Source organism: Pholcus phalangioides, unplaced genomic scaffold, assembly GCF_987345545.1.
Source record: "Pholcus phalangioides strain wild (caught in Gottingen) unplaced genomic scaffold, Ppha-v1.0 ptg000008l_1, whole genome shotgun sequence".
Taxonomy (NCBI): Eukaryota; Metazoa; Arthropoda; class Arachnida; order Araneae; family Pholcidae; genus Pholcus; species Pholcus phalangioides.
The window spans coordinates 47470782-47498695 of NW_028301601.1; the positions used below are offsets into that span (position 1 = coordinate 47470782).

At 36.7% G+C, this 27914-nt stretch overlaps 1 long non-coding RNA gene and 1 other non-coding gene across 2 annotated transcripts; one reads left to right on the forward strand and one right to left on the reverse strand.

Annotated features, from left to right (window-relative positions):
- Nucleotides 1-1188: 1188 nt before the first annotated feature.
- Nucleotides 1189-16461, reverse strand: LOC149084422 (uncharacterized). Its single transcript, XR_016193035.1, has 5 exons — nucleotides 16054-16461; nucleotides 10862-11027; nucleotides 6455-6502; nucleotides 2609-2689; nucleotides 1189-1482 (listed from the first exon to the last, which is right to left on the reverse strand). It is a non-coding gene; the product is annotated as an uncharacterized LOC149084422 (long non-coding RNA).
- On the forward strand, nucleotides 3829-3902 carry TRNAT-AGU (transfer RNA threonine (anticodon AGU)). Its single transcript has one exon. It is a non-coding gene; the product is annotated as a tRNA-Thr (tRNA).
- Nucleotides 16462-27914: the final 11453 nt, after the last annotated feature.

Genomic DNA, 27914 nt, shown 5'->3' on the forward strand with positions numbered 1-27914 from the left:
AAGGAATCGCCGTTTTGCGGTAGTCAATTCAAGAAGGCTCACAAAGGGCACAATGAATAAACGCCACTGGCCTTATCCCGTTGCTGAGATCTCTTCAGACGTGCCAACTTTTGGAATCCAGAAATCCGGAGGTTCTCCCGAAGGGGGGTACCCGCCCCCCCTCCCCCAGGGACACATAGACTCGACCAAAAAAAAATTCACAAAAAAAATTGTTTCGAATTTTTTTTTTTTTATCAATTAAGAAAAGTTCCATTTCCTTGCCCCCCCCCCCCCCCGAGCAGATTTATAATTTCATGTCAGTCTTTCCATGCAGAATAGAGAAATCACGTTTCCTTTCGTGGATGCTATCAGTGATTGATAATTTCGGGTATATATATGAATATGTATACTATATTATATATGAACTCTTAAAAGCTTTGTATTTAGTGCTTTACATTGCTTTAAGTTTTATATTTTCTTTCTAAAGACATATTTAATCGGAGGAAACAATTTAAAAACTTCAAAATACAAAGCTGCTGACGAAAAAACCTGTGCTTACCGCACGGCTGTTAATGGGATACAACAACAAGGCGGAGATAGACTTGGAAGCAGTGGCGTCTTAACACATGGCAAAGAAATTTTTATTGCCTTTTCTTTAATATACCATTCCATCAAAAACGGCTCCCAGTCACCGACGGTTCCCAGTTTTAGATCTGATCACGGTATGTAGCAACCCGGGTCGCAAGTACGAACGAAAATTTACTATCGCCCGGGGCCGGTATCCACTTTTTAACAGAAAAAGAGTAAGCAAAAACATAGCTGCCTACTTTTGAAAATGATGCATGATTTCATGCACCAGGCACTGGACCAGAGGGGACACAATTTTTATTCATAAAAATTATTTTATAAAATCCATACGCAAAAAACAAGTGAAATTGGAGGAAAAACTTCAATGCTGATCTGAAAAAAAATATTGTGTTCAATCAGAAATGACATGAACAAACATTCTGCCCAAATGACCCCAAAATCATTGGAAGATAAAGGGAAAAAGCGTCAATTTTTAAAGAGAACTGACTGTTTTTTGTGACACTTGCTTGATGTTTTTTTTAAATTTTACAAGGGTGATGTCAGCCTTTCCACCATGACCGATGTTTATGTTAGATGAGAAATATCACTATCATCAATTCTGAAGTACAAGAAAAACAAAAAGAAATAATGAATAAGGTTTATATTAAACAGTCATTATGTACTACAATATGAATGCACATCAACAATGTCTCCTTCATTTCTGCGGGATACAAATAAATGTTCATAACTGATATCAAAAATGTTACTGACGGATAGTTTCAAATGAAGGAAAACTACTAAGAATAGCAGTCAAGTCATCAACCAGTGCCACACAACCACAATAACATCCCATATCACAGCAACAATTTCTGAAATCCCATTCACAACTCGATCAGCTGCAGTACTCCTGAAAGCTTTTATGCGCTTCTGGCATATCTGAAAGGAATCATGCAATGGATGAAATAATTTAAATTACCATTTGATAGCTGAATTTTTGTGTAATTTAATTTTTCATAGATAGTGTTATTTCAATTAGAATGCATAAAAGATGTAAGCCTAAAATTGCCTCTGAGACTTCTTAAAATGTGTTTCGACAAAAAATTAATGTAACAGACCTTAATTGATGCTGTTAGCATATTTTAAATTGAAACAATACATCGACACAAAAATTTAATCAATTGGAGTGCATTTTCAGAGGCAGATTTTCAGAGGCGCAACGGGCCCCAAACACCCAAATTTCATACCTTTTTCCAATTTAAAGGGCCTAATATTTTCTTTTGCGCCCGGGGTCTCGACCGACATTAATCTGCTACTGTGCATTTTTAATTAGCTAAAATTGTTAATTAAGGGCAAAATATGTTTTTCCTTGATTTTAACGTTACCTACAAAAAAATATATATACGTATAAGACCTTGCTTAGCAAAGTTAGTTTTTGACTTGAATTTTATTTCAGATTCCCTGAACTTCAGCAAAGACAATGAGGAATCAACTTTTTCTGGATAAAAAGTTATTGTACTGAAAGGCTCAATTACGTTGGGTTAGTTTACTAGCTGCTAGCTACTCGCTTGCGTTTTTACTTGCTGCTACTGAAGTCCCTCTGTGTAATAAGGTTATCAAATAAACTTGAAAAGTTGAAAGGTAAACTACTTTTCTAGCTACTTGCTGGCGTTTTTGTTATCTCTCGGGTGTGGCTACTTTTTTTTCCCTCTAACATTAGCTCGCAACAAAAAAAGAAAGACAACAATATGCAAAAAAGAAGGGAAATAAAACGAGTTGCTCGCTCATCTAGTGAGTCCTTACCAGTCCCGTGTAATTGAAATTTGCTGTACTAGTTGAAACCAGTTTGCTCGCTCGCTTCTTTACTCGCCAGAAAATAGCTAGCAAACTCACCCAATGTAATTGAGCCTTGCATAGCGGTATTTTGTACTCTAATTAAACTTTTAATGAAACTAAAAGATGTACTTTCTAAAATACAATAAAAATTGAGAAAAGAAATTATACATACATTAAAATATATACAAGGGACCACAGAGAGTTAAGTTTTATGGAAAATATGAATTACCTCAGCAACTGTAGGAAACATCTATATAAACTCAGGATTGCTCAAGTTGTTCTTCCATGACTCTCGAGCCAACTGCAAACGCTGAAAAAGAAATAGTTATATACCTTAGTTTTAAACATAGTAGAAGGAATGTCACATGAAGAAAAAAAGAGTAAAGTCACAGTGAAGAAAAATGTATCGTTGTGCATCAAAACATTTATGATTATTACCATAGCAACTGCATTCATAATTGGCTCTATATTCCTAAAATTTCATTAACAAAATCACTGTTACATATTTTATGTATCACCATCAACCATTTTCAATACACTGCTAGATAAAAGTCTCCTCTAAATTTTTCCATTTTACTCTGATGCTTTTACCATTCAGTTGACTCCGGCCACTTTTCTGATCTCGTCGATTCATCTTGCATGGGGGACGCCTTCTCAGACATTTAACACCATAGGGTTATCAATCCAAAATACTTGCAGTCCACCTGTCCACTATACTTATCCTGTCTTTTTGCAATATGCCCAGCCCATTTCCGTTTCAAATGTTAAATTTTTTCCATGACATCATGTACCCTTTGTGTGGCTTCTTATTCAAGTGATTCGTTTTCTGTCTCTTCTACTGGTTAAACACTTTTCTTTTCAGGCATAATGGCATGTGGCTCTTCAGAATTATAGCTTTTGCCAAAAGTGCTCAATCCAATCCTGATTATTCTGCTTATTTAATTAATAATTCTGTTGCCTATGGCAATTTCTAGTCCCAAGTATATATAGCTTTCTACTTCTGTTTTGTTGAGCAGGATCTTGTTCTTCAAAGCAAAGGAGGAATCGGCAAAACTTTTGCTGATTCATTTTCAAACCCACTTGCCTTTGCCAGTTCTTGTATCATTTCTTCAGTTCAAGGAAACAGTTATTTTTCTCAGAAGAAGTCGTCTCCACAGGAACTCTAACCCAGTCCCTCTTGCATACCGGGTAAGTATGCTACCATCTACATTACTGAAGACATGGCCCTGCCTTCCTTATTTCACGCACTGTGTCGTGAGGTGCTGAAGTAGATACATTGATACATTAGTAGTCTCTTAACTTCAGGAAATGGTCCCCAGGTGGGATGGTTGATAGATGGCTTTTTTTCTCAGCCCAAGATATCAAGGAAACAGTTATTTTCTGGATATTAGGCTGAGGTGATCTCACGACACAGTGTGTAAAATAAGGAAGGAAGGAATGCAGGGTCATGTCTCCAGTGGTGTAGATGGTAGCATGCTTGCCCAGTATGCAAGAGGGCCTGGGTTCGAGTCCCGGTGAAGACGAGATAACTTTTCTTCCGAAATCACCTCAGCCCAATATCCAGAAAACAACTGTTTCTTTGATATCTTGGGATGAGAAAAAAGCCATCTATTTCTTCAGTTTGCCTGGATTACTGCTGATAATAACAATATATTGTGATGTAAGTCTTTACTCCAATTACATCTAGAGCTTTAAATACAGCAGATGTAAAGGCAGAGTCAAACGCTTTCTCAAAATCAATGAAGGCCATGCATAATGGTAATGTGTATTCCTCGTCTCTCTCTACGAGTTCCCTGATTGTGTTTTGATGTGATCCATTGTACTAAATTCATTTTGAAAATCTGCTTGTTCTTTTGGCTGGTATGCCTCTAATGTGGCTTAAAGCCTATATGTCAGCACTTTGGTGAAGATCTTATAAATTACTGATAGGAGACTGATTGGTCAATTATTCTCGATATCCTATTTTTCAGTCTTTTTGTAAAGAACTATCATTGTATTATTCCAATCTTTTGGAACATCCGATTTTGTGAGAAAATTTGTAAACAAAGCAGCTAGCATACTGTCAAATTCTTCTCCTGTTCCGTTAATGATGTCTATTGAAATCCTATCTCCACCTGGGCATTTCTCTTTTTTTCATACATCTTATAGCCTTTTAGACTTCTTCTTTCAGCACAGGTGGTACTTATACAAATTCTCCTCTATTTTCTTTTCTCTTCCTGCTCTGTTTCCTCTGATCCAATTCCTTTCTTCATGTTTGTATAGAGTATTATAAAATTTCTCAACAATACTAATAATTTCATTTCCATCTTTCCTTTTTATGGCAAAAATATCCTTTCTTCCAACCAGTGGCGTAGCAAGGTCTGGTGGCACCCGGTGCAGAGTTTTAACTTGTCACCTCCATGTCCACCAAAATATAAAATGAAATTCATAGAGGAAGCATTTTTTAAATAGGGCAACAAATAAAAGGCAAATACCAGGAAACACTAAAAAATTTCTTATGCATTTTGACACACTATGGGCGTCGTCTTCAGAGGATAAGAATATCACGCTGACCAAGTTAACTTACATGCAGGAGCTTCGCTTTATTCTTGCCATGACGCTTGACTTGAACAGACGTGTAGTTTTTCTTTCCACTGCACAACCGAGATTGAAGATCTGGAAATCAATTAAGTGGGAAACTCGGTCAGCGTGATATTCTCATCCTCTGACGACGGAACCCATAGCGTGTTGAAATGCCTAAGGAATTTTTTAGTATTTCCTGGAATTTGTCTTATTAGTTGACGATTTTTTAAATATTATTATGATGTTTGGATTTAAAATATAATCAAGGCCGAAACTATATAATTTGTCACCCGGGACAAGCCGGAATTTTGGTGTCCCTTGCATGTAGAGGAAGCAGTTAGATGGTGAATTCGGCATCCCTTCTGGTTCAGCGGCAGGAGCACCACCTAGTTGAGGCCCTGAATATCATGTTGCACAGAACAACTTGGGGCAAATGATATTTGTGTGAAGGATAAGACGAGCAGTCACCAGGACCAACTGTTTACTTCAGCGTGAGCAAAGTTCAAAAGAAATGACACAGAACACTCCCTCCCCCTATGCACCACACAATAATATTAAATTATTACAGCATCACATCATTCTCCTGCAATTTTCTGCAATTAGTGATTGTAAAGGCTCATGTAAATTATTTGACATATTTTATGTAACAAAAAGGCGCATTAATACAGAACCAGCAATTTTTTGTCACCCCCTCAGAGCTGGTACCCGGTGCGGGCCGCACCCGCTTTCCAACGCCACTGCTTCCAACACAGTTTTCGTTTTGCTGATTTTAAGCTCCTATTATCTTCCAGTGCTTTCTTTACAATATTGCAATTGAACTTCCTGACATCTTCTGCAATCCCCTTTACTACTGTCTTACAAAGTTCTGCATACTCCACTTTTGAGTTAGGGTGATTATAAGAAAATGTGCTATCTAATTGTAATTGCATTAAGGTGTGGGTGGCTGTAGACACCCATACTTTTGCTGTGTTTTTGGTTTTCATTCTTGTTTTCAGCTATGGAGTTGATCCTAACAACAGTGACTGTCCAAGTTTCAAGAATCATTGCTACTCTTATGTGACATCATGAGTTGGTTCTGACGACCTTGAACATTCCTGTTTCAGTGCCAGAGGTCTTTTCCTCTATTTCCATTTACGATACCTAAAACCAAAGCCTGGGATTGGTATGTTCCTTCGGTTAATGGACCAGTTTCACTGTGACTGACATGCTTCCCCCCCCCCCCCTCTATATAAGGAAGGTGTGACATTACGTTTTGGGCTTACTGCCACATTACATGCTGAGCCGTTTTTTAAGGTACGTGCATATTACAATTAGGCCTCTTATCAGGATAGAATATTATCAGGAAATATTAAATACTAGATATTTACAAGACCATTTAAATGCAGTTTCATGAGACCAAGTAGATGAACTAATTGAAAAAAATTTTAACCCAAAATACGAAAATATGATAAAAAGATAAAGAGGAATAACAAAAGATATTCTCAAAAAAATTCAGATGAATTAGAAAACATACCTGCTTTCTTGGCATTCCTATATATCCATAGCCTTTCTCTTCTTCAGACTATAACAAATGACAAATGAAAAATTCTAGTTACAAGGACAAATTACACTGGACAACAATGAAATCAAATGGATAAACATAAATATAAGTTAAACATTAAGCATAAGTTAAACATAAACATTCAGAGGATACCAGCTCCTCGAATGGGAGGAGGGTGAATCACTAAGGGTTGAATAATGATGGCGAGGGGGAATATCACTATCTACCTATGGTTACCACCAGATGTTACCTGGAAGAGTTACCAAGAGAAGTTACCAGCTCGGATTTGTAAAATGGGAATGAACTAGAGTGTGAAATATATTTCTGATGACAAAGTAAGATTATGATTGCAATCATTTGTGTAATTTCATATTTCTGATCGCTCACTTTTTATTTGTGATTTGATTTTATACACCACTAGCTATAATACTCTGTGCTGCCCGGATTTTCTTCAATGAGGTTTTTTTGGATCACGTGACATCTCCCTCTCTTTTTTTGAGGGACATACAAACTGTGTCCAAGTTAGCCAATATGGCGACCTCCTGCCCGACTCATGAAATAAACAAATCCAGATTTAAAGAAAAGTAGAAATGTGTATATATATATATATATATATATATATATATATTTTTTTTTTAAGGGGCGCCAGGTATTTCGATCCTCCGCCCTTGAACTTCAAGTTATCCATCTGCATGTCCAGCTTCCAAACATGCTTAGTTAAAGCTGTGTAATTTCTTCAATGTACTTTAACGGCCCATAATTAATTTTAAAACATCCTAAACTATATGAATTTATGCAGTTGAATATCAAAAAACAATAAGGAGACATTTTCATGCTTGAGAAGATATAAATAAAAAGTTGCAATCAATGTTATTGCAAAATTGATATCCAACTCAAAAACAGGTCCGGCTAATTACTTCATATTTAATTTTGTGGACTTCATATCTCTAAGCAAACTCAATATTTCAAAAATCAAGAATTCAATAAATTTTTTAAAATTACAATGTGGTCCCCACTAAATTTTTGTCATTTCTACAATAAAATCGGCAATTTTAACACTGATATTCAAAAAGCCTTATTACTCGGAGGATTGAAAAAGTGGCAAACCATTATAAAGACAAAAACTATTATAAATACACTGGCAGCGTTAGAGAAGTGTCAAACCAAGTGTAAAGGCATATACACGTCTGAAATGCATTGCTAGGGCAGGGTTTTCCAACTGGTGTTCTGCGGAATCCTAGGGTTCCTGGGAGCTTTTTCCGCAGAATCAAAAGTGACGAAACTCTCAAAAATCCCGGAATCCTGATTTTTTTCTGAAATTTTTCTTGTTATTGTTTCACCTGAAGCAATTTTTATGACAAGAGTTCTTCTGAATTAGTATTCCCGAAACTCAAGACCTACATGCAGATTTTATGAGGGTGTTCTTGAAAAGATGCGGAACTTTTAAACTGTTTCTCTGCATTCTGTGGCCCAACCTATCTTCTTTCGAATGCCCAATTGAGCTTTATGATGTCGGATTCTTATATCCATCTGAATAGCAAATCCTAAATAGAAATCATGAAACAGAGGAAAGCTTCACTTTCTAACTTGTCTAAGGTCATTTTTCCCACTCTACAGATACTTTACCACAAATGGAACCTCGTTTATACGGCGTTCAAGAGGTCACATAAAAACGTTGTATATGGGTGAAAACCGTACAACTGGAACTTCGCTGAAAATGATCCCTCCCCCACCTCATGAACCTCAGAGAAAATATCACAAAATTCAATGATTTTAATTGATTTTGTTTGTTATATAATAATCATTCTTTAGAATAATTAAACCCAACATTAAATTTTTCAAAATCATATTATAAATTACTTAAATAACTGTAACTCACATTTCACGAACATTGCTTAAATCTTAAGTATTCTTATATTGATCTTCTGAATATTTGAAAGAAAAAAAACGTAACTTTTCACTTTTTTCAAGAAAAATTTTTTTTCTTTATTTTTGTTTTCCATATCTAAAAGCAATGCAGATAATGAATCAAATTTAGCTCTTTAAAAGTTGCCTAAGAGAAAAAACTGAAATACTGGGACATTAGTGTTTCTCAAACCATGTGTCGCGGCTCTCAGGGGTATCACCAACCTGCTCACGGCTCTCAGGGGTAACACCAACCTGCTAGCAGCTAGCTGTCGACATTGCTGATTGCCTGTTTAAAAAAATACCCCTTCAAAGTACTAGAGACTAGACTATTTTGCTCAGGGATGAAACTGGGGTGGGGGAAGGACTTTGGGGGGGGGGGGGGTGTTCTAACTAGGGGGATCTAGTGTCCGTGCACCAGATCAGAGGGAGTGCAAATTTCACCCTTTTAGCCTCTCCTTAAAAATTAAATGTGTGCTTGCCCCGACTAACTAAGTATCTATCGAGTAGCGGCCTTGATACTGTATCTCTTGTCAGAGATACGGTATTATTAGTTAATCATCAAAGTTTATGGCTTTTGAGTTGACGATGTGCAATGAAAAACTATTATAGCGACTCATTTTTGAAATTCATAAGAATTTTCCAAGAATTGAGTCTAAGTTGAAATGAAAACGTCAAGTAATTGAAGTTTTTTCCACTCATAAATGTCCTATTGTCTCTCCTTTTTTTGCTCCTGTCCTCGTCTGTGAGGGACTCTGGCCATTTGAACCATATGAGAAGAGCTCAAGAAAGGCATTAGCATTAAACTGCATTTTTTTTTCTAGTTATTCTTTTGTTTAATGTTGAATGAAAAGCGAGGAATTTCCCACGAGTAACCATCATTGTATGTGGGTGAGTTCACCGAAAAATGTTTAGATTCCGCATCACAGTAACACATAATGGCTCGCAATGTCCAATCAGTGTTGATCATGTAATATCACGTGACAAGTAAACATCCATGTTCCAGAAAAAAAAGCAACATGGGGTCAATTGCTAAAAACTGATGACCGTCCTTTCAGGTGCTCAAGTTTGATTTTTTCACTCGTCTGAGACCATGATTTCAGTTTGTGTGCTGAAATATGAATAATTCATAATCTTCATATTTACTTTAACTGGTATTGTTTGGCGCATTGAACCGGGGGGGGGGGGATGATTCCTTTTTCTCTTACTTTGACCTGAAAGGTTGTGTTTTGTGAGATGTACAATGAAATGAAGGCATTTCATTGAGTTTCTCCGATTATGGTTACCTTGTAAAATAGCAGGAGATCCTACCAACATGAATGAGTGACTAGAAGTCTTCCACTGCAGAGCAGGAGAAGACATATATCATAATTATATATAAATAATTGCTTTTCTGTGTGTGTGTGTGAGTGTGTATGTTCTCTATAGAAATCTACAATTTTAGATCGATTGTCGCCAAATTTACCAAACGGGACCCAACTTGAGTGATATAGGCTATTCTAAAAATTTGTCAGACTTGGGCAAGTGCCCGAAATGAGTGAAAAACTGTCGGATAACAATGGTTTCTGGGCCTCAACAATCACTTTTGGAACATTTACTTTGGTTACCATGGTTCCTAATAATGCGTTTCAGATGTGTATATGATTTTACAATGGTTTGTCACTTCTTTAATGCTGCCAGTATAATTACAATAGTTTATGCCTTTATAATAGTTTGCCACTTTTCAACAGTCGTCAGAATCATCATCAGCTTCACTTGAGAGTCAGGCAAAGGATGATCCCCATAGAAATCAGTGTTAAAATTGCCGGTTTTACTGCATAAATGTGGAAATTTAATAGGGGTTTCCTGCCAAATCAATAATTTTAAAAATTGTATTGAATTCTACATTTTGAAATATTGAGTTCGGTTAGAGATACGAAGCACATAAAATTAAATATGAAGTAATTAGCCAAATCTACTTTTGAGTTAGATATCCATGCAATAACATTGATTTCAACTTTTTATTTATATCTTCTCAAGTATGAAAAATAAAGTCCCCATATTGTCTTTTAATATTCAACTGCATAAATTCATATAGTTTAGGATATTTTAAAACTATTTATGGGCCCATAAAGTACATCGAAGAAATTTGACAGCTTTAACTAAGCATTTTTTGAAATCTGAAACAGGCAGATGGATAACTTGAAGTTCAGGGGGGGGGGGGGGGGGGGGTTAGAGAATTGAAATACCTAGCACCCCTTAAAAAAAAAATATATATTTATTCATTTCTACGTGTTTCTTTAAATCTAGATTTGTTTCTTTCATGAATCGCGCAGGAAGTCACCATATTGGTTAACTTGGACACGGTTTGTATGTCCCTCAAAGAAAGAGAGATATCACAAAATGATACAAAAAGCCTCATTTAAGAAAACCCGGGCAGCACCGGGTATTATAGCTAGTATATAACTAATACATCAATTGTAATTTGATACTCACCATCAAGCTTAACACTGCTACAAACACCTTTATATTCCACATCGGAGTCCAATTGCTTGAAATACAAATAGCAATGTCAGTGGCAAAGCGCCCGGTGGTTGTATAACAGCTGGACACTTGTAGGGGTAATCATCAGAGAACTACAGCATTCCCCTGTAGATCCCACCTATAAATAAATATGTATGCGACATTTTAAATATAGGATTCAGATGTAAGATATACATTAAAATAAGTTTTTTAAATATATAATTGCAATTAACAGGAAACAAACAATAAATAACAATTTGGTCTGATGCTTCATCCTTCATCATTTGGTGATCACTGTATATTTTCTCTAAAAAATGACGTAGTACTTCTTCAAAATATGAAGGAAATGTATTTATAATCTTTCTCCCGAATGCAATGAATTTATGTAATAATTTTCCTTCAATTCAATAAAAATTCATAGTTCGTAGACATGAATTTATATTTCATGAGAAAACAAAACACTCTGATACATCGACATAAGACTCTGATACATCAGAGTCTTATGTCGACAACACATGCACATGGCATGCTCACAGCGAAGACTAGAGATGTAAAATTCTTGAGAATATTCTCATCGAGGAGAATATTCGAGAATATTCTCTGGTAGGACTATTATAAATAACTTGAGAATATTCTTATAAGTTCTTGATGAGAATACTCTCTTGTCATTTATAATATACAGTCACACCTCGTTAGTGCGTCGCCCGTTTAACACGTCACTCCGCTTACCAGGTCATTTTTTTGGAAATCCCAATTATCCTCAGGCAGAAATTGGCACAGCTATGTCTTACTCCACTTAACGAGCCACTCTGCTTGCTAAGTCATATTTTTGCGCTCCCAAGAGCGACTCATTAACGAGGTTTGACTGTATATAGTTACATATAATATCCTTGAGAATATTCTCTGTGGAAGGGCTACTTTCATAAATTACTGGGGAATATTTTATAGAAAATAATAAGTATTATTCTGAAGTTATTAATAATAGTCCTTCAGTTACCCAAACCTTTCCACAGAGTATTATCCAGAATATATGTAATAACATGTATTATAATAAATAACTCGAGAATAATTATTTTTGATAAGAATATTCTCTAGTAATTTATAATAGTAGTCCTTTGAAAGAATATTCTCTGTCCCCGTCTCTCTTCCCGTCAAGAAGATTGGTATATTGAAGTTTATAGACCACAATATTAAAGTTTGAAAGCAAGAAAATTAAACCAACAGGGCTGAATTGAGCTTTTAAAGAAATGTGAGTGATACAAAATTTAAGTGTATGTGCATTGAAGAAAACAGTTCTGTATCTTAGAATGAAGGTGATTATATAAGAATAGCTTCCTCTATCAATCAACTTTGATTTAATTTCTTTTGTTGTGAACTTATTTCTGAAAATTTATCTATTTTTGAAATAATTTTTTAAGGTTTTAATCTAAAGGTTTCTAAAATCTAATATAACCAAACTTTTAAAACCTCTCATCATGACCTGGAGAATATCCTCGAACTAAAGTTGCATTGGGGGGGGGGGGCAGATTATACCAAAAACTGTTTTGTTGTAAATGTTTCAGGCAATGAAAACTGATTTATATTTCACAATATAAACAAAATTAGTACAAAAATTTAAATTATTTAAAAGAAAAATGAATATTCTTGATTATTCTCCAATTTCTACATATAGGAGAATATTCTCGGAGAACGAGAATATTCTCACCTCGCATCTCCCTAGCGCAGACAAAATATTCTCCCCGAGAATGCCATTCGGATACGATGTCGGCATTTGGGTGGCCACATTACAATAGATATGAATATGTTCATTAGTTATCTGAAACGGTGAGTGTCTGTATACACAAAATTAGATTATCAAGAAAGTGTGCTCAAAAGTTTCATAGATTAATTTAATCACATTTACACACACTGGCCGGGGGGGGGGGGGGGGGGGCAGAGGTAAGTTTGGGAAAAAATTTGATTTTTTTCCCCTTCTTCGTTTTAGCTGTGTTTTTGAGATTTTGAGGGTTGCCCTAAAAATTTTGTGCCATATCAGAAAGCTTGACATGATGATGCATCAGCTTCTCATACCACCAAAATACAGTCAAACCCCTCTTTTGCAGACACCCGTGGGGAAAACAAAGATTGTCCATAAAATTGATACTCACCATCAAGCTAAACACAGCCACAAACAAGGACTTTATATTCCACATCAGATTCCAAGGGCTTGAAATACAAATCGCAATGTCAGTGGCAAAGACAGTCAGTGTCAGACACCCGTGGGACAAAAAAAATTTACCATAAAAGAGGGGTGACTGTATCAGAGGGGGGGGGTGGGTTCCTGCACTAATTGTATTACCCAGTATTAACAGTAACTGAAATGGTTCTTTATTTGAATATGAACGAAATTCTGACAATATGAGATGTGTTCAAAGTAGTGAAAATACATAATTATTGCATAGATATGAAATTAAAATTACAAAAATAAATAAATATATAAATATTATGCAAAGTTTGCATACTGAATCAACATCAAATCAAAAAACTGACCAGTCGCAGTTTGGTGGGCTTCGCTGAGTTTTTCAACTCCTTCAAAATATATTTTAAGCTGAAAAGACTTATTCCAATGACTTTTTGTCATTGCATTTACAGGAAAATGTATTTATTCAATACATTGGATTCATTTGCAAGAGCACAAATGCCGCTGTGGTGGTCGAGTGGTTATAGTGACGGACTCGGGATGCGAGGATCCAGGTTCGAACCCCACAGTGGTGGTCGGCTGAAGTTGGTTTTCTGTGGTTCCCAACTTCAAGGTGCAAATGCGAGCTGATCTCCCCGTTAAAAAGTCTCGCTACAGAGAGCAACAGTCCTACAACGATAAATCATTCAATCATAACACTTCACTCATAGTTAGAAAAACTGGTGGCAGATGGCAGCACTACACATAACAAGCATTACAGAGAAACAAAAAAAAAACCTTCACATCAGGTGTCAGGTTTCACTATACGTACACGCACATTCCCGCATGTACCGATTCGTTGGGGGTTCCGCGGGGGGGGGGGGGGGGAGTGTGCATGTGTGGTGTAGCAGTAGTAGGTAGGGCCTCCAAAAAATGACTCCTCGGGGATCCACGATGTTCTTAAGTTAGCCACCTCGTTCGGCAATTTGCCCAACGTGGTCCCAATTTATCATGCCCTGAATTAGATAACAAAACGTGTGCTATCTGTATAGATATCATGTCCAACATGTTATTAACCAATAATATAAATCAACATGATTATTGAAGAGTGTATGTTCCGAATTTGCTTAATAAATGTCTCCACTATAAGAAAATACACTATCCATCAGCTGGTTGGAACTTATTTCCCCCTTTTCCGGACATGGTAGCCCAGGTTGATAAGATACTTGCCTACTACTACTAAACGAGACATGCACCTCGTCTATATTCCTCTGTGGAACTTCTAACGAATTGGTGCATGTTGGAATGTGTGCGTGTAGTGAACCTTCCGGGAAGTCTGTTTCGGTGTAATGTTTGTTAAGTGTAGTGCTGCTATCAGTATGTACTTGCTTACAGTATATCAAAGGATGGAATGTGAGCCGATCTCCCATTTGAAAAAAGTCTCTCCACTTAGAGCAGGCAGACCTTTAACATGATACTTACATAACATGAAAATCCAAGCATATCTTCACTTCAAAATATGGAAGTTGGGTGGCAGCACCAGCAAGAACACAAAACAGGCACAATTCTAACATAAATTTGTTAGGGCCATGCATTTTCCTACACTCACACAACACATTCCAACATGTACCGATTCATTAGAAATTCCCCAGAGGAATTTGTTGTACAAAGAGCATGAATGGTTAAGAAGAAGTATCAAAGAATGTTTAGAGGTGTCATGAGTTCTATGCCTGATTCGTCCTTGTCAGAAACTTTCCTGACTCAGGGTACAACATAAATCACAGAAAAATATTATTACCACAGGGAGTCCCACACTGAAAGGGTTAGCACACCACCCTCTCGGTGAGTAAGAAAAGGGCGAAATGTTGACCTCTGCCTGTTCAGAATATGCAATAAACTGTAGGGCACTGCCTAATTAGCCGTGTGCAGATGACTGCAGTATGACAAAAATTATCAAATGATTGCTTTTTTAGACCTACATATTTATACTTACTCTTACCTTTTTAGTACTTGATTCACCAGCTTTAATTCATTAGATTAAGGCTGCCAAGGTCCATGTTCATTTTATAACAGGGGCTCAAGCTCCGGGGACCTGATATGAAAATAGGATTTATTTTACCCTTGAAATTTACTATAGACTGCGGCTGGCAGAAAATTCTAGTCTGAGGGGCCCACCGGAGACCCCAGCCTAGGGATCAAGAGGGTGAATGGATCAGACTGAGATTCAGACAAAAATCCTCATCAAACTAAAACTACCGGCATTTGTAGGAAAAATTAAACAAAATATGCTCTTGGCGAAAGAAAGAGCGAGATTTCAAGAAAGGGGAATTGTATCGAAAAATTCAAGCACCTCGGCTTATTCGGAACCTCAAATTTTCGAGACTCGACTCTAAAGGCCTACATCGATTTTTTTCTAATCTTTTGGTGATTCTCAAGTGGTGGGGGAAAAGGGAAAACAGCGCTGTCTTAATGCATGGGTACAAAGCTGCATTAAGAGTGTATTACCTTTCAAGCGGCTTTGCATGGGTACGACCGGGGAGGGGGGTCATTCAAGTATTACGTCATCATCGATGACTGGGGGGGGGGGTTCGGTTAAAGCTTACATCATCGACCACGCTATGAAAATATGAGTGAGGATTCAGATCAGAGGGGCAGAGCTGATGACGAAATTTTGCTGACAAGGGGGGGGGGGGGGTCGAAAATGGCTAAAAATTTGCTAACGTAATACCTGAACGGCCCCCGGAGGCCTCAAGAGAAGAGGGGCCTCAGAAAAATGAGTAGTAGTTGAATTTTTCGAGAATTCGCCTACTAGGGCCTCTGAAAAATCTCTCGGCCCGGGGGCCCCATGATGCTCTTAAGAAGGCTCTGGGGAAGAGTCTGTCTCTACTATACATGGAGATCGTTAACTAATACTCTAATACATACGATATTTTTACTTTAAACAGTACATCTAAAAAGCGAAACCATCAATTACATTTATGATATTATAATCAAAGAAACAACATACCTCTCTACTCCATGGCACTTGTTTCAAAATGGATGACACAACGGCATCTTGCATCTGTTCCATTACTTTTCTTCACTGTAATTACTACCCTCTATATCTGCTATGACCACGCTTTCCTATTCAAAAAATAATATGAACGACCATAACCAACACCGTATCAAAAACGGTTACGGTTGAATTAAGCAGGGTTGTCGGCTGAAGTGACCATTCCATGGCCACCGTATCAAAAAGATCACTGCATACAACACCACGGAGGTTATAATCATCGAGCTTATATTACGAGTAATATAAGCTCGATGGATGCTCAAAATCTCTGTCGTCTGCTTCTCTCCAAGCTCCTTGTTTCGGACGTCTCCTTATGACCCGCAAAAATTACTGAACTGGCAGTTCAAACTTCCAGTTCTGTTTGTGAGCTTAGTTCGTAAGGAACCAAACAAATCGACTTCTTGTCTGTCGTCTGCTCATTAAGAGGTTATTTGTTTTGGACGTCTCCTTATGCTCGAATAAAATAACCGAACTTTTAGTTTGAATTTCCTGTTCAGTTCATGAGCTTTGTTTATAAGGAACTGAGCGGAATAAGGAATATAGTTTTTTTAATTTAAACATTCGTCATCACCTTATGAGTCACTTTTAAATTTGAGGTTAGATGGCAGCACATTACTATGAAGTGGAGTATGCAAAAATTCACTTTTTACGATCTTATCTGTCGTCTGCTTGTTTGGAGGTCTTTTGTTTTGAAACTCTTTGGATGTCTCTTTGGCATCGAGCTTATATTACTGGAGGGAGTATCCAGTAGCCACAACGGCATGGACATCAAATGCAAGGAAATCACGCGACTCGGTAAAAACAAATTTCCGCCTGGCAATTTGCCCATATAAAGGTACAGTTCGGTCTCTAAATACTGGGTTTTAAAGGTAATAAAAAAAAGGACAGAGAGAACTTATCTGAAGGTGAAAAAAGATTAAATCATTTCTTTCATTAATGCTGGAATAATTTATTTCATCAATTTTCGAATTTTCCTTCATTAATTCTGTAATTATTTCCTTTATTAATTATTATTTCTTTCATTACTTCTGGAATAATTGCTTTCATCAATTCTGCATTTGTTTCTTTCATTAATTTTAGAATTATCACTTTTATCAATGCTGAAGTTATCTCACATTAATTCTAGAAATTTTTCTTTCATTGATTCTGAAATTTTTCTTTCATTGATTCTGAAATTTTTCTTTCATTGATTCTGAAATTTTTCTTTCATTGATTCTGAAATTTTTCTTTCATTGATTCTGAAATTTTTCTTTCATTGATTCTGAAATTGTATCTCATTAATTCTGGAATTTTCTTTTTTAATAATGTGATCAACACATATTCCCAAGAGATCTTTACGATCTGTCCAGGGAATTTGTTAGTGTGTTAGTAGACATCCATGCCCGAACCGGGATTCGAACCCCTGCACAGTCAGAAGCTAGCTCCCTAACCACTGGACTGCCAGGCGGCTTATCTCTCTCATTAATTTTGGAATTATTTCTTTTTTCTTAATTATGGAATTAACTCTAATTCTATAATTTTTTCTTCTATATTTATATATTAAATATTATATATATAATTATATATACAATTATATTTATTCCCCCCCCCCCCAAGATGCTGTTAACAGCAGCATCTTGATAAGACGTCCATGATATAGCAACCCTCGCTAATAAGATCTAATACTGTGATTTTCAGAAGTATGCAAGTTGGTAAGGGTTGGTACTTCCACTCGGATGTGAGGCTTCATAACCTCCCACATCCTGGAGCAGGGTCCCCTAGGCTAAGATCTTCTTCGGACCACCAGACCAGACTTTTCACAGCCCCCCCCCCCCCCAATAGTGAAATTTCAGCGTGAAAAAACAAAAAAATAATGAGAATCGTCCCGGGCCCAAAATGTGAACAGTATTTATTGTTTAAAGAAACATATTAGACCTTACAGGCAGGGGTTCCAAAACTTTTGCTTTTTCCGGGGATGGGGGGTGCCCATAGGGGGAAAATGGGGAAAATGCCCATATCAAAGTCAGAATCTGATCTCAGAACATCACTTTGCGGTGGCCGCATGATGCTGTGCATACGGTCCTATCTGTAGTTCAGTATAACTAACTAACTAACTAACTAACACACACACACACTTTCTTCATTAATTCTGGAATTATTTCCTTTACTAATTATTATTTCTATCATTACTTCTGGAATAATTTCTTTCAGCAATTCGGGATTTGCATATTTCATTAATGCTGGAATTGCTTCTTTCATTGATTCTGGATTTATTTTTCATTAGTTCTAGAATTACTTTTTAATAGTTCTGGAATTATTATTTTTCATTAGTTCTAGAATTACTTTTTAATAGTTCTGGAATTATTATTTTTCATTAGTTCTGGAATTCTCACTTTCATCGACGCTGAAATGATCTCTTTCATTAATTCTACAATTTTTTCTCTCATTAATTTTGGAATTATCTCTTTCCTTAATTCTCGAATTATCTTTCGTTAATTATGGAATTATCTTTCGTTAATTATGGAATTATCTTTCAATACTGAAATTATCTTTCACTGATTGTGGAATTCTCTTTTATTGATTTTGAAATGATCTCTTTCATTAATTTTGGAATTACCGCTTTCATCAATGCTGAAATTGTAGCTTTCATTAATTTTAGAATTTTTTTCCTTCATTAATTTTGGAATTATCACTTTCATCTATGCTGAAATTATCTTTCAGTAATTATAGAACTTTTTCGTTCATTAATTTTGGAATTATATTTTTCTTCAATTCTGTAATTATCTTTCATTAATACTTTTTAATTGATTTTGAAACTATCTCATCGATGCTGAAATTATTTTGCCCTTTCGTTTACTGTTTTAAACTCCTATTTATGCCATTAGAAAATAACAGGGGATTGTGAGTGTTTTCACCAAGTCACGTGATCCCTCGACGAATGATGATGGGGACACCGTTCTCAGCACTGCCAATACCTTCTAGAGCAGAAGCACCTTCGGGTTGGTCGATCAATTCGAATGCAATGTTCTTTGAAGGTTGGGATTAGGCCCCTTTCACACGGAGCGGATGCGGACGTGTGTCCGCATCCCCTTTCACACGTGCTCGCCCGAATCTTTAGTTAGAAATTCGTGCATAGAAACTTTTTTCGAAATTTTTGTAATTATTTTTCTCCTTCACCCCTGATTCAGAGTGCCCATAGGCAGCCTAGAGCCAATCTTTGGTGGTTTAATCTAGAGCCCCATAGAATATGGATATAAAGATGCCTTCGTTCCGATTCTCACACGTAGTCGATGGAGGAAAATGTCTTAAAATATTTTCGAAAGATTTTAAGTCTTTTCGGAAAAATATGAAAGAAAAATTCCAGAAACATCCAATGTCCGAAAAACCTAATCAAAAGCATCCAAAACATTCGATGTTCCAAAAAAAAAAAAAAAAAAATTCAGGAAATATCAAAGAATTTGCAAGTAGCAAAAAAGGGGAGGGGTGGAGACTTTCAAAATGTCTGTGCTTACTGTGATTCACACCACAATTCTTAGGCCGGGATTACACTATAAGAGTTTTGTAAAAGCTCTTTGATTAAACGTGAAAAATTCAACCAATAAGATCACCCGTTGCATTTGCTTGAATGCCACTGATGCGCCTATTGGTTGCGTTTCTAAACGTTTATAAAACTTTATAGTGTTATATATCTGTATGCACGTGTATCTAAACTATAAAACATTACAGGTTAATTTCATCAGTGCAATTTTTTTTGTGTTCAATATTTTATTTTGGCTTACTAGCCGTATCTTTTACTGGGAGTAAGGAATTTATCAAAGATTTTCCTGAAGGAAAGAATAACTTCTTCAATAATTATAATATCATAGTTATATAACATATTATCATTATAATATCATATCTATACATTATAATTATCAGTGAGAGATGGGAGCTCGGCAGTGACGCGGTAGCATTTAAGTATCATTGCATCAAATATAGAAATTTAGACTTTTACATGACATATCGAATTATAATTTCACTTCTTGACTATAAAATACAAAAGTGCACAGAAGGCAAGAGATGCCCATAAAAAACATGGACGCAACATAATTTTCACCAAAAAAAATGTGATATGAATCTGTAATGTTTCTGCAAATAGTTATTGATTCCTGGGAATGAATTTTGTTCGAAAAATGAATAAAGAGGATCAAATTTCTCTACACGTTAAACAGAGTTACGAAAACATTTCGAGATCTGTTGAGAAACCTCCAACCCAAGCACAAATAGCCGTCACCGCGCAACGTTATTATTATTTAACTAGCTACAATACCCGGCGCTGCCCGGGTTTTCTTCAATGAGGCTTTTTGGATCATGCGATATCTCCCTCTTTCTTTGAGGGACATGCAAACCGTGTCTAAGTTAACCAATATGGCGACGTCCTGCGCGACTCATGAAAGAAATAAATCTAAATTTAAAGAAACGTAGAAATGAATAGTCCCCCCCCCCCCTTTTTTTTAATGGGTGTCCCCCTGAACTTCAAGTTATATATTTCTGCCTGTTTGAGCTTCCAAAAATGTTTAATTAAAGCTGTGGAATTTTTTTGATGCACTTTACGGGGCCCATAACTAATTTTAAAAACATCCTAAACTATATGAATTTATGCAAATAAATATCAAAAGACAATACGGAGAACTTAATTTTCATGCTTGAGAAGATAGAGATAAAAAGTTTAAATCAATGTTATTACATGGATATCAAACTCAAAAGTAGATCCGGCAAATTATTCATATTTTTAATTTTCTGGGCTTCGTATCTCCAAGTGAATTCATATTTCAAAAATCGAGAATTCAATTTAATTTTTAAAATTATTGATGTGGCAGGAAACCCCCCATTCCCCCCCCCACCAAATTTCCGTATTTATGCAGTTAAATCGGCAATTTTAATACTGATTTTTATGAGGATCACCCTTTTCCTGACCCTCAAAGCGATGATGGTGATGATTATGACGTCTATTCAAAAAGCCTCATTACTGAGAGTATTGAAAATGTGGCAAACCATTATAAAGGCATAAACTATTATACATAACTGACAGCATTAAAGAAGTGACAAACCATTGTAAAGACATAAACACGTCTGAAACTCATCGCTAGGGAACCACGGTAACCGATGTAAACGTTCGGAAAGTGATTGTTGATGCCCAAAAACCATTGTTGCCGGACAGTTTTTTGCCCATTTGGGGCATTTACCCTGGTCTGACGAAATTTTAAAGTAGCCTGTCGTTCAAGTCGGGTCACATTTGGTATATATGCAAAATTTGGCGACGATCGATCTAAAATTGTAGATTTGTATAGAGAACATACACACACAGAAAATCAATTTTATATATATAGAGTAGCTATAATACCCGGCGTTGCCCGGATTTTCTTCAATGAGGCTTTTTTGGATCACGTGATATCTCCCTCTCTTTTTCTTGAGGGACATACAAACCGTGTCCAAGTTAACCAATATGGCGACCTGCGCGATTCATGAAATGAACAAATATAGATTTACAGAAACGTAGAAATGAATATATATTTTTCTTTTTTTAAGGAGCGCTAGGTATTTCGATCCCGCTCCCCCCCCCCCGAACTTCAAGTTATCCATCTCTCTGTTCCAGCTTCCAAAAATCCTTAGTTAAAGCTGTGGAATTTTTTCGATGCACTTTTCACGGGCTCATAACTAATTTTAAAATATCCTAACCCACATGAATTTATGCAAATAAATATCAAAAGAGACAATATGGAGACATTAATTTTCATACTTGAGAAGATATAAATGAAATCAATGATATTGCTCGAATATCCAACTCAAAAGTATAGGTTTTGCTAATTACTTCGTATTTAATCTCCTGGGCTTCGTATATCTCTAAGCGAACTGAATATTTCAAAAATCGAGAATTCAATACAATTTTTAAAATTATTGATGGGGTGGAGAATCCCACTAATTTCCGCATTTCTACAGTAAAATCGACAATTTTAGCACTGATTTCTATGAGGATCACCCTTTTCCTGACTCTCAAAGCGATGCTGATGATGATTATGACGTCTATTCCAAAAGCCTCATTACTGAGAGTATATTTAAAATGTGGCAAGCCGTTATAAAGGCATAAACTATTATACATATACTAACAGGATTAAAGAAGTGACAAACCGTTGTAAAGGCATATACACATCTGAAACGCATTGCTAGGGAACCACGGTAACCAAAGTAAACGTTCGGAAAGTGATTGTTGAGGCCCAAAAACCATTGTTGCCGGACAGTTTTTTGCCATTTGGGATTATGCCATCCGGGATTATGTCAGACCAGGGCATTGACGAAATTTTAAAGTAGCCTATCGTTCAAGTCGGGTCCCATTTGGTATATATGCAAAATTTGGCGACGATCGATCTAAAATTGTAGATTTGTATAGAGAACATACACACACACACAGACACACAGAAAATCAATTTTATATATATAGATATTAATCTTTCCTCTCTCATGGGATAAGGGAAGTGTACTTGCGTATCTAGTGTCGAATTTTAAATAATTGCTGCTAAATAATTATACAGTATTTCGAGTGAAGTGTAACGATTGAATATATGCGAAGTTGGAGAAACTAAAAATAAAACAACTACAACCGAGACTAATACATGGCGGATGTTGATATTGAATCCGGGAAGCTGAGCCAACTTGGCGTCATATACTATAAGTGGCCATTGCGGAAAACGTGTGCAATAATACAAATGAAAAAGTCAATCATTCAATCTCAACTAGCAATGCAACATTATATTTACGACATATTTTACCTCTTTGGATGTTCTTTCAATAGATCAATACATATCTTGTCTAGGTACATCCAGGACCGCAACTAGGGTAGAGCAGGAGGTGCAAATTTTTAATGTGGTGGAGGCCATCAATTTTTCTAACTATAAAGTGAAGTGTAATGATTGAAGATTTTACCGTTGTATGCCTTGTTGTTCTCTGTACCGAGACTTTAGAATAGAGATTTCTGAAGGATGCGACTGGAATCAGGGTTAACTGTAGGATTAATAACAATAAAGAGAGCTATTGGTGCCTTTATAACCGGGCTGACTCATCGTTCTCCACCTTGGAGCGGCAAAACCAGTTTTTTGTTCAAAGTGACGTATTATTATTCTTAAGAAAAAAAGAAAGATGAAGAGACGGTATATATATATATGTATACAGTGGAATCCCGTTTTAACGAATACCGTTATAGCGAAAATTTCAATGTAACGAACACTTTTATAAACCCCCAGATAAGATTGCATAAGGAACAATGGAATTCCTTTATAGCGAAATTTCATTATAACGAAGTGATTTCTCCAGTTCTCTTGGCGTTCGTTATAACGGGATTCGACTGCATATACATGGAAGGCGATTGGCTGCAACGTTAATACTAATTTTAATTTAAAGGTGGTGGATGAGTTCCCTTGGCATTTCAAGAAGCTCTAGCTTTCGTATATCAGAAACAGAAACCAAACATTGATTGAAACAGTTCAGAATTTCGGTTACTAGTTGCTAGTGCAATTGTTAAGATTAAACTCTGCCTTTTTACTATGTTTAAAGCCAGTCACATGACCTCTTTATTTTCTCAATGCTCGACTCTCGTCTTGAGGGAGGGCACCCAAGACAACCCTCTCCCTCTCGTGGGCGGGGCTCGAAGAGAGCCGAAGATGGGGGGGCTTTGGGTGCAGGTCACCCCCCACCCCATCCCGCCCTAAGAGCCAGGGCTGGTGGCCCCTGTCGCCAAGGACGAATATAAAGGGGCTACAGGTGGCCCCTGTCGCCAATATAATTTGTTTTTAAGTGTGAAAATATGAAAAAAAACGAGCTTATAAACAATGTTTTTGTCATCATAAACAATGTTGAGCGTTGGGAATCGATTGAAAAACAAAATGGTTTCGTACCATCGTCAGCTGTTGATGAAGCTTTCAAAACTATTGGAGAGTCAACTCTACCAACTGGAAATAGTAAAAATAATTTATAGTGTACTGAGTCATCAGAAAAAAAACCGTTTTATTCCACAATTCAAAAGAGTTCATGGAAAACCTTACAAATTTTACAAAAAAGAAAGAAAGGAAGGATGTGTTTTATATCCTCGTGTAGCCAAGGCTTCAAGCTGGATACATTTTGAATAAAATATGAGTTTACGGCTTCTTGCTGTCAAAACTCAATGATTATTATAGATGTCAATACCGCATAACGCTTGAAAGAAAGATTAATATATAGACCCTTATTTAGAAAGGTTTTTTTTTCTTTCTTTTTTTAAATTCAAACTCTAAAACCTATTTGATGTTTTACGTGTTATCCTCGAACACGGTTATTATCTGGCAAAATGTTATCACCATGATAATAATAAGAAAACCAATATTTTTCTCACACACTGTTTCTATACATATGATAACAGTTTTGTTTATGAAACTGAAGGCTAGGAATATGTCTGAAAAAATGAAAGGAGTATATATATATATATATATATATATATATATATAAATTACATATAAACAAGTTCTATACGGTGCATACGATACTATGTAGAACTTGTCGGATTATTTTTATATCACATATTCTTGTGGATCGAATAGCTGAGGACCACTCAACAACTCCTGCAAGCATAAATAACACCAAAGTATTGAAATAGCCAATATGTCCGCAATAAATAATTCGTGTCGATCCGAATCAAGTCGTAACGAGATCAAGGCCCCGTTGAACCCGACGTTGTTTTCAAGGAAATCTTTCGACAATCCTCAAGAATCGGACGTCCGAACGAACACCCGCCTCATGATTCAGTTGATGAGAATATGTTGCCTTCATACCTGCCAACCACGACACCAGACATTTCAGTCAAAACTAATCTCTTACTCATTGAGAATTTGGTTTCTCATTTGCTACATCTACGTCTTCGCTATGCAAATAGCAAGAATGCAAATAGCACTGATGAACTGGGAATTTCTCTTGGATGTTTCGAAGCTCAGCATCGTGGTTCTTTACATGGCGACTTGGATATCGATGCTGGCAAAGTCTGGCGACATAATTTCGATTTCGTATCGGGTTGATGCAGTTTTCGGGGATAAAAAATTTTCGAGATCGAGGCGTAATTTATTTAATCCGATCTTTTTCGTGACGTGTCTGTACGTGATATCAGTGGTCGGGAGTGAATTGGATTTGACAGTACGTTTCCCCGATACATATTTGCAGTATCACTGTTTCAGCTCAAAATACTGTCCACAGATATTGTCGATATTCACTCTGGTCATCGGGTTTTTGCTTCATATGTATTTCTTACTGATTATGCCATGCTTATTGACATTAGTATACTGTCTACTCGGAGATAGCATTTACTCTATGCTCATGACATTCAAAACAAAATGCGTGACCATGGATAATGTTTTGGCCATGTTCCACTTGCACAAACAGATAATGAGAATCGTTGAAGCTGTCAAGGACGCTTTCTCGGTGACTTTGTTCATGATTTTTGTTCTCGAATACGTGTACTCATTCGCCTCGATTTCACTGATGATTTTTAATCCCCCATATAATGGGAGGCGTGTCGGAAATGTGTTTTGTTTTGCATTAAGTTTGATGTACAGCGTTTTCGTGATGTTCGGAATCATCGTGGTCTCGTCGAGGATACTTCACGCCCAGTACCAAGTGAAGGAAACATGCAGAAACATGTACGAGAACTATATATTTTCGCACCGGGAAAATATCGGTATGAGCGATCATTCACAGCTACTTAAAGCCATCGTGGACAGAGAGATCATTCATATGACAGCTGCTGACATGTTCAAAATCGGCAAAAGTAGCATCTTGACATGTATCGGTACTTTCGTGACTTACGCCGTCCTCATCCTTACGCAGGTGCAGCAGCCTGAGAACAGCAATGATGGACATTGATGAACTTGAGTCGTTGCTGCTTTTTTTTTTTTTTTTGCCATGGATGTTGAATTATTGGATAGCATTTTTTTTTTAACCTTCGAGTGCAAAAGTTGGATCTGTGAGACCCATGCCAGTGTATTTCTATCATTCACCGACGGGGGCAAGAACAATTTTCTTGAGATTCTCGCTAATTACCTATTCAAACTCGTTTATCTACTATGTCAAGTTTCTTCGCTGTGGCTATATTTTTTTCTGTAACTGTCGAACGATTTGTCTGTATCTAGGTCTGTGAGACCCTTATTTTTTTCCAATTTACTTTACAATGCTCAATGATATGCCTATTTTAAAATGACAGTAAAAATGAAATATGCATGCTTATATTTTTATTATTGTAAGGTTTATTTCACGTGCATAGAAAAAAATCACTTCCTTGTTTTTATCATTGAGTATTTGCTTTAATATGATGCTAAATCCAGAACTGTTACTTTGAAATTCGCTATAAAATCGAACGGCAATAGTTAATTATATTCATCTTATGTTCATATTGTAGCTAAAATAGTGTATTAATAAATGTGTCAAATAATAAAAGAAAGCGTATAAATATTTCATGTAACGTATAATTCAGTATGGGTCTGTGAGACTCAACCCGCGCACCCGCAAAACATTCTTTCACCGGTGTGCACAGGAGGGTAAATAGAACACAAGTACAAATTTATATCATGGTGATGGATTGGTGTGGTGCGTTATTAGAGGAAGAAGTACAGAAAGGGATACAAGATTCATTGAGAGACTGGTTATTTGTGGAGATTAAGATTACAAGGAAGAAAATTCATTACTACCCCCACGGGGACTCGAACTTCGCTCTCTGGCTTGCCGGACGAGTGCTCTACCATCTAAGCTATGGAAGCAGATAGAATATTTCAACCTTGGAGCGTATATATATGTTGAAAGGCGCCGTACATGGACGGCGTCAACAATCAACTAATAGCTCGTGAATGACATAGGCCAACCAGATGGCCACATGCATATGGAAATGCTCTCTCCACTTGTCAATACAAGATTCATTGAGAGACTGGGTATTTGTGGAGATGAAGAATACAAGGAAGAAAATTCATCACTTTCAACCCCCCTTGGAGCGTATATCTTCATCTCCACAAATAACCAGTCTCTCAACGAATCTTGTATTGACAAGTGGAGAGAAAATTTTTATACGCAGAAAAGGATGTACTGGTGTTCCCCAAAGTGGGCAATATCGCCCCCGGGGGAGATGGAATGGTCCAGGGGGTTGATAAAAGTTACGGATATAACATGGGATTCTATGGGGTTGGCTTGAGTAGGGGGGGGGGGCGATGGGAGAGGAGAAATTTCTGAAGATGGGGCGATGGAACAAGAAGTTTGGGGAACTATGGTATGTATTCTCGAGACTTTCATGTACAGTCAATACTCGAGACTTTCATGTACAGTCAATACTCGAGACTTTCATGTACAGTCAATACTCGAGACTTTCATGTACAGTCAATACTCGAGACTTTCATGTACAGTCAATACTCGAGACTTTCATGTACAGTCAATACTCGAGACTTTCATGTACAGTCAATACTCGAGACTTTCATGTACAGTCAATACTCGAGACTTTCATGTACAGTCAATACTCGAGACTTTCATGTACAGTCAATACTCGAGACTTTCATGTACAGTCAATACTCGAGATTTTCATGTACAGTCAATACTCGAGACTTTCATGTACAGTCAATACTCGAGACTTTCATGTACAGTCAATACTCGAGACTTTCATGCACAGTCAATATTCGAGACTTTCATGTACAGTCAATACTCGAGAATTCAAATTCCGTTAACTCGAATTTTCCGAGACGAAGTTTTTTCTCGCGCGGCTCCAGAGACTTCAATACTATTTTAAAGTTGGAAATTTTCGTTAA